The sequence below is a fragment of the Oreochromis niloticus genome, linkage group LG3 (assembly GCF_001858045.2).
Source record: "Oreochromis niloticus isolate F11D_XX linkage group LG3, O_niloticus_UMD_NMBU, whole genome shotgun sequence".
Classification (NCBI taxonomy): Eukaryota; Metazoa; Chordata; class Actinopteri; order Cichliformes; family Cichlidae; genus Oreochromis; species Oreochromis niloticus.
Genome location: NC_031967.2, coordinates 45,732,045 through 45,743,099, shown reverse-complemented (window position 1 = coordinate 45,743,099; position 11,055 = coordinate 45,732,045). Strand labels below are relative to the sequence as shown.

The 11,055-nt window shown below is 36.7% G+C and overlaps 1 pseudogene; it reads right to left on the bottom strand.

Moving 5' to 3' along the window:
- Positions 1-10,285: 10,285 nt before the first annotated feature.
- Positions 10,286-11,055, bottom strand: LOC112845663 (uncharacterized; annotated as a pseudogene).

The window sequence follows — 11,055 nt, the reverse complement described above, 5'->3', positions numbered from 1 at the left end:
TAATAATGTTATAAATATGATTCGGAGTTAAATCTAGTCGATTTAAACTTATATAAAATGATTAAACCTGAGATAAAAATTGTCCAGAAATCCGCTCTACATTCCACTCTGCACTCTACTGTCAGTCAGCCAGTTTACACTTCTCAGTAGATATAAATATATTATTGCTCCTTTTTAGTGACCAAATGAACTTTGAACCTAATAAAGTATGTAACCTTAACCTTATACAGGTTTACATAAAAGAAAAAAACAAAAAAACAACTTTTGTTTAACATGAAAATTCAACAGTTTTACAGTTACAAAAATATGATTAAGCTCCAGGACTTTTCCAAATTCTTTTTCACATGTTTATAAATACAGTGTTTTTGTTCAAGTTTGTACAGATTTCTTTGTATTGTCCTCAAAATACTCAGATTGTTCTCATGCTTTTCTGTGGCATTCATTTTTATTATATTTTATTACAGTTATTATAGCTTTAAACTGCCATACACTCACTGGCCATTTCATTAGGCACACCTGTTCAACATCTCCTTAAAACAAATATCTAGACATCTAATCTCATGGAAGCAACTTAGTGTATTTAGCCATGCAGATATGGTCAAGATGACTTCACATATTAATAAGTTGAATAAAAGGACAACAGCAAACACTTATTACACCATCACTATCTGCAATTGCTCACTGGAGCTGAAGCCTCTAGATAGATATATAGATTCCAATGTTATTGCATCCTTCATTCCAAAATGTGTGTAAACAATATGTGACCCCGTTTGTGTTTCTAGTAATCAAATGTGCCCCTTCCTAAACATAGTGTCCTGCATAGACACACCAAAGATGATAGGCAGAGGTTTCACTGTTAGACTTAAAAAGGTTCTGCTCACTCTTAAATAGACAGTCATTACATGACTTACCAGACAAAAAATATCTGGTCAAAAGTTTTGTTATGTTAAAAAAAGTCACTCTTTGTATAATAAAAAAAAAAAGTGTATCTTCCCTACCAATAATAAGAACAACGTCCTACAATATTTAAACAGACATCTACTGGATTGGAAGGAAGAACCCCTTCACATTTTTTTGTGGAGAACTAAAACAATCAGTCATCTTTTCTTCAGTAATCAATAAACATTTTTCACGGGAAACAGCAAGTGAAATATAACATGAACCTGAAAAAACATCATCACCGACCACTGCAATTAAATCGTGCAATTCACTGCAGCTTTTCTTTGAATGTTGTTTTCACAAACTGTTTATATTTTCAATTCATTCTGGGAGGCCGAGCCTTCAGCTTTCAGGCCCCTCTTATAGGGAACCAGCTTCTAGTTGGGGTGACAGACACCCTCTCTACATTTAAGATTAGGCTAAAAACGTTTTGATAAAGCTATTTTAATAAACTGGATCAGATTACCATGGATTTTCTCTTAGTTATGCTGTCATGGTGCATCATGGGAAGCCCCCAGTACCCTAGAAATAGGAGTATATCTTCTACACGCTGCTCTTTTCATTGTTTATACACAATTCTGCATTTAATCAGTATTTTTTTAATTGTAGGGTCTGTATCTCTGCAATATAAATCACCTTGAAGCCACTTTTGTTGTGATTTGGTGCTCTATAAATAAAATTGAAATGAATCTTTCACTGTGATCTAACAACTATAGTAGACGGTGATGCTATATTGGGCTCACTGACATTTAGCTTTCTTTTTCACAGAGAGTAAGAATATCACTTGCTTTGTGTGTGTGTGTGTGTGAAAAAAAAATAATATCACTTGAAGATCCCTCAGACCTCTGTGGGATAAGTAGGAGGGTCTAAAGTTTTTCAGCAGCGTCTTTTGTTGCTGTAGCCCATTTGCTTGTAGGTTTGATGTCTTGTGTCTTCAGAGGTGATCTTTTGCATACTTTTGTTGCCACAACTTGTTGAGTTACTGTCGAGTTCCTATTATTTTGAAGCAATTTGGCTTCTCTTTTCTAACCTCTGACATAAATAAACCATTTTCACCCACAGAACTGCCTCTGACTGGAATTTCTTCTTTTGGAATATTCTCTGTAATCTATAAAGATGATTGTGTGGTAAAATCAGTAGATCTCAGTTTTTGAACGAGATACATAATTTTATTGTTTACAAGAAATTAATGCATAAAGTCATTAATGTGGCCAAAAGATGTAGTTGGACAAGCACATGCAGGCACTAATAGTCTGTATTTGTGTGCTAGTCAGATGATACCTATCAACCCATTGACAAGACATGCAGCATGTGAGGAATTTATATTGATTTGTTGAAATGTGAAAGTGCAGAGAAGCTGGTCTTAACCCACATGAAATGTGGAGACTTTGTTTCTAAGAAAAATATCAGCATCAGTCCTTTGAGCCAGTTCCCCTTATCAACATAAGACACAATAATGCCCTCTAGTGGCTGTAGGGCTTATGACAAGTTTTTTCAGAACAATGGAAGAAGTCAGGTGATCGTGTGATAGTTTACTTGTGTGTGTATGTGTGGAATAAAATGGTAGTTTGCAGAAAGAGGAGAGTGGGTTGAATGGATTTATAAATTAAGTGTAATCGATGAGAATTCACAGTATAACTTATGTTCTTGCCACATGTTGGCAGGGACTTAATTTAATGATGTTATCTTGTGATACTGATTTGTGTGAAATTCCTCTCTTTTTTATTCACTGGAGTACCCCTGTGACAGGATTTTATCAAATGTACTCGTATTCTGGCCTTTGTTTTCATAAGTTACACACAAGTTTTTGAAATTCTTCTGTATAGCAGAGGTTCATTAACTGATTTTATGACAGGTCATTACCTCGATTAAGAAGTTCAACGTCAAACTTTATGTTCATCTGCAAACCAGCACTTTAAAGAACCTTTGTGTAAATGAAGTGTGTGTGTGTGTGTGTGTGTGTGTGTGTGTGTGTGTGTGTGTGTGTGTGTGTGCGCGCGTGCGCGCCAGACAAGAGACAGTAAAACTAAGCGATCACACTCAGTTTTGTTTGTCCTTGAATATGGTTAAATTGAAAATAATGTAAGTAAGAATATAAGGAATAATCTATTTTCTGTGTTGAACATACCTAAAGCAAGCTGAAGCTTTCACACATCTTACATTTATGTGGAAATACTTTAATTAAAATTCATACTCTCATAAGACTATGTTCTTTCTGTGTCACAAAAGTTTGAGCCAGGTTGTGGAAGAGATTAAGATTAAGTCTAAAACATAATTCAATACCACTGATTAAATGAGAAATATCAACACTGCAACCCAAAGGGATGATTTAAAAAGTGCCGTTTTGGCAGACAGGTTGACCATTTTTAAGACTGTAGGTTGTCACTTTATTTATTGTTATTTTATGAGGCTTTGAACATTTTTTGATCTGAATTTCTCTAACTGAGAAATTACAACATTAAGTTATGAAACAGTTTTGCTTGCAAATGGTGTTTGTGTGTTGCTAAGCTATAGACCACAGCAAGTCGATTTAAAAACTGTAACAGTTGCAGTCTACTCTTTTCTGACTTGTGGTTAATGTGGTTTCACTGTTTTATTATCAAAATAAAAAATAAAAAACAAAAACAACAAAAAATTCCCCTCAATGCTAACAGGAATCCCAAAGCATATTTTTAAAGTGCTCTCTTCATAGTCTATGTAATGTACAAGTATGTTAAAATACAAAACAAGAGTGTCATTTAAATATTCAGATATATGGAAATTTGATTCCTTAAGATATGATACAAACAGTTGTGTTTGAATCCCAGCTTTATTCTGTAGATGGATTTTTATACACTCAGTGATAAAAACACAGGTTACTTGATTTTCAGTTGGCTTCACTTGGTCCTTTGACATTCAGAGTCTCTCTCTGTGACAAAATTAATTCCATTTGGTTTTAAAGGACTGAAACACTGGAGGTCTGAAACTGCCTTTGATATGAGTCAGGTTCTGATTCTGAGAAAAAAGTCAGACAATTACACAAGTTTTGAAGACATAACATTTTAAATATTGACAAGTTTAAAAGCTTACTGTCAAGTCTTACCATTGCTCATGGCTGAGTAAACAGCTACAGTCTTTAGATCATCTTTAGCTGCTGAAAAAAAAGACTCAAATGTAAGACATGTTGGTATCATCAATTACAATAATACTTTTATGTAGTTATGAATGTGTCCAATTTTATCTAAAATTACAGCCTACAATCTTCTCTTAATCATCACAATTACACACCAATGCAAGTAAGTCATATTGCAGTATGTATATACATATTTATGTGATTTTCACTGGATACTGTTGTCCATTATTGTTGAATAGAGTCACCTATTTTCACAGAAAGTATACAATAGCTGCATAACAAATTCTTACTGGCATGATTAAAGTCCTTTCACCCTTGTTTGCAGTTGTATATATTTTACCTATATCTCTTGTACAGTGATGTAGCCCCATCATTAATAGTGGTAGAGGAACCAGGTAAACACAGATGATAATCCACAGTGGGGATGGATAAGAGGAATGACTTTGGGGTGGTTGATTTTCTTTTTTAGACACTGAAAAAAAAGCATAAAATAAATCAGGATTCCACGTAATCAGTGCATTTTCCTGTATGAGCATGTGTAAAACTGAACCCTGAATTATGAAAGTAGTTTCAGTATAAGATTGTTTATACAGGATTCAAATATCCTAGCAAGCCTTATGATTGTTACGTTGTATGTTATTTTTTTTTTGTTTTGTATTGTTTTTTCCTCATCGTTAAACTTCAGATCTAAATGTTGTTTGTGCATTTTTCACAAATAACCTCTTAAACTAGAGTAGTAATTAATACATTGGTGTTAGGAGTATAGGTAGGCGGGGCAGTGAGTCACTGAACCTGGCACACCTGTTACTCATCAGATGCTTTCTTCAGAAGTGTTCTTTAGGAGCTACCTGACAGAGGACTAGTGTCGGAGTATTGGCATTTTTGGAGAGCTGAAATTCTGCCCCTGCCTGTTGGAGCCCTTGGATTACTTTTTGGTGACTGTAAGGAGTTTTGTTTCCTCCCTAGGATTTTGCCTCGACTGTTTTGCCTCGCCTGGAGGTTCTGGGCTTTAAACAGTGCCAAATCGAGTGCACTACTTATGTGTGTTTTCGTCACCAGCACGTCCTGGCTCCGCGTCCCCATTCATACACCGTTGTACATATGTTGTCCTTGTAAATACCTCCCCCCCTCACTGTAAATAAACTGTCTTCACTGCAACTCTGCCTCCGTACGTTCTGCTTCCTGGGTCCACCTGCATTTGTCATAACAATTGGTATGACAAACTCTTACATATTCTGAATGATATCTGGACTATACTGTGTAAGTCAGGCGCATGAAACATAAGGTCCGGGGGATTGAATCGGCCCAGTGAAGACTCAAATCTGGCCCCAGTTTTAGAAAATATGAAGGAGGGCATAGATTTTGATTTGTAAACTGTATTTTCACAAGTTTTTCCTATTGATAAAGACTGCCCACTCCTATAATATATCAAAGTAACTAACTAACAGATAAAGAATTAAATAACACGAAAGTTCCTGTTTTTCCACTGTCATTGAATCAATTTATATTTATTATCACAGGACATTGTGAACAATTATGACTTTTTCTGTAATCTTGTAGTTTCACTGCTCTGGCGCACTTAAGATTAAAGTTGGCTGTATGTGTCCCACTATCTAAAAAGAGTTTCACATCCCTGTTGTCAGCAAAAGCAACACAAAAGAAAAAAAATCTACATTCCTAACAGTACTTAAAATTATTGCATTATTAAGAGTTTATACCTTCAAACACATGTTTTTGGATAGCCAGCCAGCTCTGTGGTGATTCTCCCTCTCCAGAGAGATTACAGCTGTAAAGTCCTTCATCAGATTTTGAAACATTGCGGATGGTAATCTATCATTTATAGCTGGTTTTTAATAAAAGTCTATACTTATAAAATTCAGCCACAAGTTCAGCTGAACTTTTCTTCTTTGTACAGCGCAGAGTCACACTGTCTCCCTCCATCACAGGCAGAGCAGGACTCTCTAAGATCACAGAACCAGCTGAAGAAATTACATCAAATGTGAGACTGAATCAAAAAACATTACAAACAAAACAACCAGTTACTGATATTGATATAGAGAATCATTAGTGACACTAGTGACATTAGTGACATTAGTTATCAGCATTGTTTTATCTATGAGTTGCTAAATGTTGTATAGCTGTCAGCTTGAAAATGTTTTTGTAAATACATTTTCTCTCCCTCTTTGAATGAGACTGAACATTATAAGCAGTGTTGGGCAAGTTACTTTGAAAAAGTAATTAGTTACTTTTTTTGAAGAAGTAACTAGTAACTGTAATTGAGTTAGTAACTGAGTTACAATATTCCAAAAGTAGTTAATTACTTGAAAAGTAACTATTGCGTTACTTTAAAAAAAAAACCCTCTGGGGTCCAGGGTATAATTGCCCATTTTTAACTACTTTTGATTTTCCCTCCACATTTTACCTTTAAAAACTATTTGCTTTGCCTTGTTTGGTATCATTCTTTTCAGCACAACCTCATGTGTCAGTTATGTTTTCATTTTGACATACTGTATTAACACAATTGATCTAAAATCAGACAAAAAACATAAAATCCGAGTAGAAAAAGTTATATTTTTTACTGTAACAACCACAAACATGTTTATTAAGTCATATTTCATAACTTTAAATGCAAATATAAATTGTCGATTTAAAAATCATATGCACAAGTTTTGCAAACAACAAAGCTATTTGCAGCCATTTACCTTTTACCCTCTTTTTTTAATAACCATTTCAGACTATTTACAGAACAATCAGCTGTTCTGCATTCAATAAGATGCCACACAAATTATTTGTGCCACTCCAAAAATTTCTGGCCACTATAAAGGAGAACATCACAGCCCGATACCTGGAGACAGCAGTCACCTCATTGTTCTGACACACAACACAAAACTATCCACAACACTACACACTAACTACAAAAGACAACACATTAACTACACACTCCAAACTCGCTAAATGTCACAAATCTCTCACATCTCAAAACTCTCTCTTTTTCTGCGATCTTTCTTTCTCTCTCGCGCGCGCGGTCACTCCTAAAACTTCCCCCTCTTCCTAAACAACCAAATGTCATGTTGCCATATCATTTTTTGATTGGTCGACATGGAACATTTTTCCACCAAGACGAAAGGGCAGGGTTTTTTTTTGTTTGTTTTTTTGGGGGGGTCATAAGCAGAGAGTGCTTGCTAGCGCTGTCCTTAGACAGTAAAAGTGATGAAACTATTGAGGAAAAAACATGCATATATATTGTTTATCACGACTCTGGTTTTACGTGGCCTATCAACACAATTTAAAAACTGGTATATATCACCTTGTTGCTTTGTCATCTTGAAGTGGTCATGTGACTGACTAACCATGACTACTTTATTCTTCCTCAGTCAAACAGCAGCACTCATGCGATTGTTTTGCCCCCTTAGCTCCAGGTGTTGTGCCAAAAAGTGATCGTCGGGCAGACAGTGATTGCCGTCTGCGGGAGCGCACCCAGCTGCTTAAAGCTGTAGTGTCCAGATTACTTACGCAGACAGCTACTTCAGTGCAACTGATATAATAGTAACGCGACCGCACCGCATTTTCTTGTTAGTAACAGTAACGGCGTTGTAACGATAGAAATAGTAATTAGTTAGATTACTCGTTACTGAAAAAAGTAATGCCGTTACTTGTAACGCTGTTATTCCCATTACTGATTATAAGGCACTTGCAAAGCTCATGAATTAGCCCTGAAAGCAAATATATTTTCAAATGACTAGAACACTTGTTTATTTTTCAGTGTATAATCCGACTGCGCATGACAATATTTTTTCTCTGTACACTAATATTGATAATGCTGCTTTTTAGTCCTCCTTCATTTTCACACCAGTATCTCCCGCTGTCTGATGAAAATGCAGGGTTAATGATGCTTGACCCAGCTGATGTTACCCAGTTAGAAATGTTTGTTGGAACTGTTTCTTGGACGTCCCTCATCACTTTCCACACAGATGAGCCATCAGACTCACAGTTTAAAGTGATGGATTCATATTCAAAAAACTGCAGTCTGTTTGGAGAAATATGAGGAAACGCTACACCTGAGGGATATGGAGGAGGAAACACATTAGCCTTTTGTCATGATTTCCTGTTTTAAAATTTTCTCAGTTGCATTTTACTACAGTCCAAATGGTAAATGGTAAATGGCCTGTATTTGTATAGCGCTTTACTAGTCCCTAAGGACCCCAAAGAGACTTTACACATTCAGTCATCCACTGATTCACACACACATTCACACACTGGTGATGGCAAGCTACATTGTAGCCACAGCTGCCCTACTGATCAAATGAACTCTGCTGAGTGTGTGCAACCAGCAGAATCAGCACATTCATCACTGGTGAGACAACACAAGTCAACAGATAAACAATTAAAACTTATTTTATACAGCACAAACCCTGCTTATTGATAAAAAGTGATCTGTTAAATGCAACATATTCTTTGCAGTTAGGAATGATGGGTGGTTAGATAGCACTGATTTTGTTTTGTAAATGTTGGCATCCTCAAAAGAGTGACCTTTGTCCTTTAGATGCAGATGAACTGCTGAGTCTTGTCCCGTGGAGGTGGCTCTTCTATGTTGTGCCATGCGCTTGTGAAGTGGCTGTTTGGTCTCTCCGATGTAGAGGTCTGGGCATAACCTAACCTTGAACCTAAACGTCTAAGCCAGATAAACTTCAGACATCACAGGGCAGAGCAGCAGTACGATGTGAACTCCCGGACTCCAGTGACACAAACTCTCCCTAACACACCATATCACCTTACACATCAAGGCTTTATTGACAGTGTTAGCAAAGCACCAGTGAAGCCACTTTTCCTCCTCAAGAACATATTAATTGGAAAGTGTTACAATGCCTCGCCATCTGCAGGTCCTCACCGCAACAGTAAAGTTGATGAGCAATTTTTTCAGCCACACCAAGCACACAGTTACGAACTAAGCTGTAATCCATGCAGGGCATTCTACCAGGCATACATTCAAGTTTCTGAAGAGCAAGCAGCACAATTACAAGAAGAAACAAAAGAGCAAAGTGCATCTGATTTGTGGCACAACTGCAGGAAAATCAGACTTACAGCAAGCTCCGCTAAAAAAGTTCCAGTAGGTGCCACCACAAAAAATGACAAATTTTTATCTGAGCACATGTACCCTTCCTTTCGTGGGAATTATGAAACAAACTATGGTAAAGAAAATGAAGTTAGAGCTTGTCATCAGCTGAAAGAACAGGGTATGAACATGGGTAGTGTTATCAGCATCCAGGAGCCATGGCTCTCTGCGAGTCCTGATGGGGTCATTGACTCAGATGTGCTTCTAGAAATAAAATGTCCTGTGTCGACCCATCCTTCACTCACGGAGCAGCTTACCTAGAAATGCAGCGATATCAAACTGGTATGGAGAGCTGCAGCTGCAGAAAACTGGCAGCAGAGGCTATTACATGCAAGTGCAACTTACAATGTTTTGCACAGGGCTCAAGACTGCCACACTTGTGATCTGCACACCTAGTGAGCATGTTTCATTTACAGTGCAATATGATGAAGCATTTGTAAAGGAACAAGTAAAGCGCTTGAGAGGGTTTTACTTCTCATATTTCTTACCTCGATTTGTAGAGGAGTATGCAGCAGGACGGTTTCAGTTAAATGAGAGATACTTGAAGATAATGGGCAAGGTTTAATGCATGTTACAACTATAAATGGGACAGTCAGACACCAACACGTCTGCAGAGTTTGGTCTCTGTCTTGTGAATAAGAAGGAGACATTCAATATGAAATCTGTTAAATATTTCAATACAACTAAAATGTACATAATTTTAACATATGGTGGGAAATTAATGACAAACTGACAACATTAAATGTTGTGAATAGTTCTGTATTTCTGTAATCTTCCAACACAAAAAAATTTCAAGAATGCACAACTAATTATTGTAGATTTGAGATATCTCATTGTGGTTGAATAAAAAAGTAGTAATTGTTCAATCGATTGCAATAAATATACATATATATATATATGTGTGTGTGTGTGTGTGTGTGTGTGTGTGTGTGTGTGTACTGTATCACATAACCTTTCTTCTAGAACAGAAGATAAAAAAGGGAGACCTGGAATTATTTACTCTCTACATATATGTACATCAAATTTTAACCTTAAAATAATTACATTACACTACACAACTTGATGTCCTGAGTAACCATCTTAATAAATGGTAAATGGTAATAAATGGTAATATCCCCGAGTCCACACTTGTTCATAACATACAAAATTATTGTGTATCACGAATGAGATCCTCTCTTAAGTTAACTAGAGCAGCACATATTCTCAGTATCTTGTCTACTTTAGGAGCTACGCTTATAGGAACAATTTGTGAAAGTATTTTGTAGACTTTCAAGCGTCTGATTGCTCTTTCAACATGGATTCTTATATTTGCAATCTGACGTGTGTATGTTACCTGTTCCTCAGTTAGCTGTTTACGTTTTGTTGTGAAAGCAGGTGTTACTAATCTAACTTTTCTCTCAAAGAGTAAGTCTCTAATTGTAAAACCTCTATCTGCCATGACTTCATCACCAGGTTTTAGGTATGTTAATATTCCAGAGTCCATTGTGATAAATTAGTCACTACATCGGCCGCCATATGCCGCAGACACAAACATGATTAGTCCACATGGTGCAACAGCAACCAAATATTTGACTGTGTTGTGTGAATAATAATGGCTGTATGATTCCCCTCTTGAGCCCAGATTTCTGGGTTTCTGTCAAAGGGTCTCACTGCAGTCTATAATGCATGTAGCATTTGGAAAGTTCTTCTTGAAGGCTTCAGGCATAGTTGCTTGAATAGTTTCTTTTGGCAGCCATGGAATTAATGGTCGGAGAACTTCCTCCAGCTTGTCTAACCAGTGTGAGATGATCTTGCTGGCCATGCTTTGTGATATGTGAAACTGGCGGCTTAGGTCACCTATTACACGGTTACTCTTTAATGTCATAAGTGTCATGAGGACTTGATCTCGGAC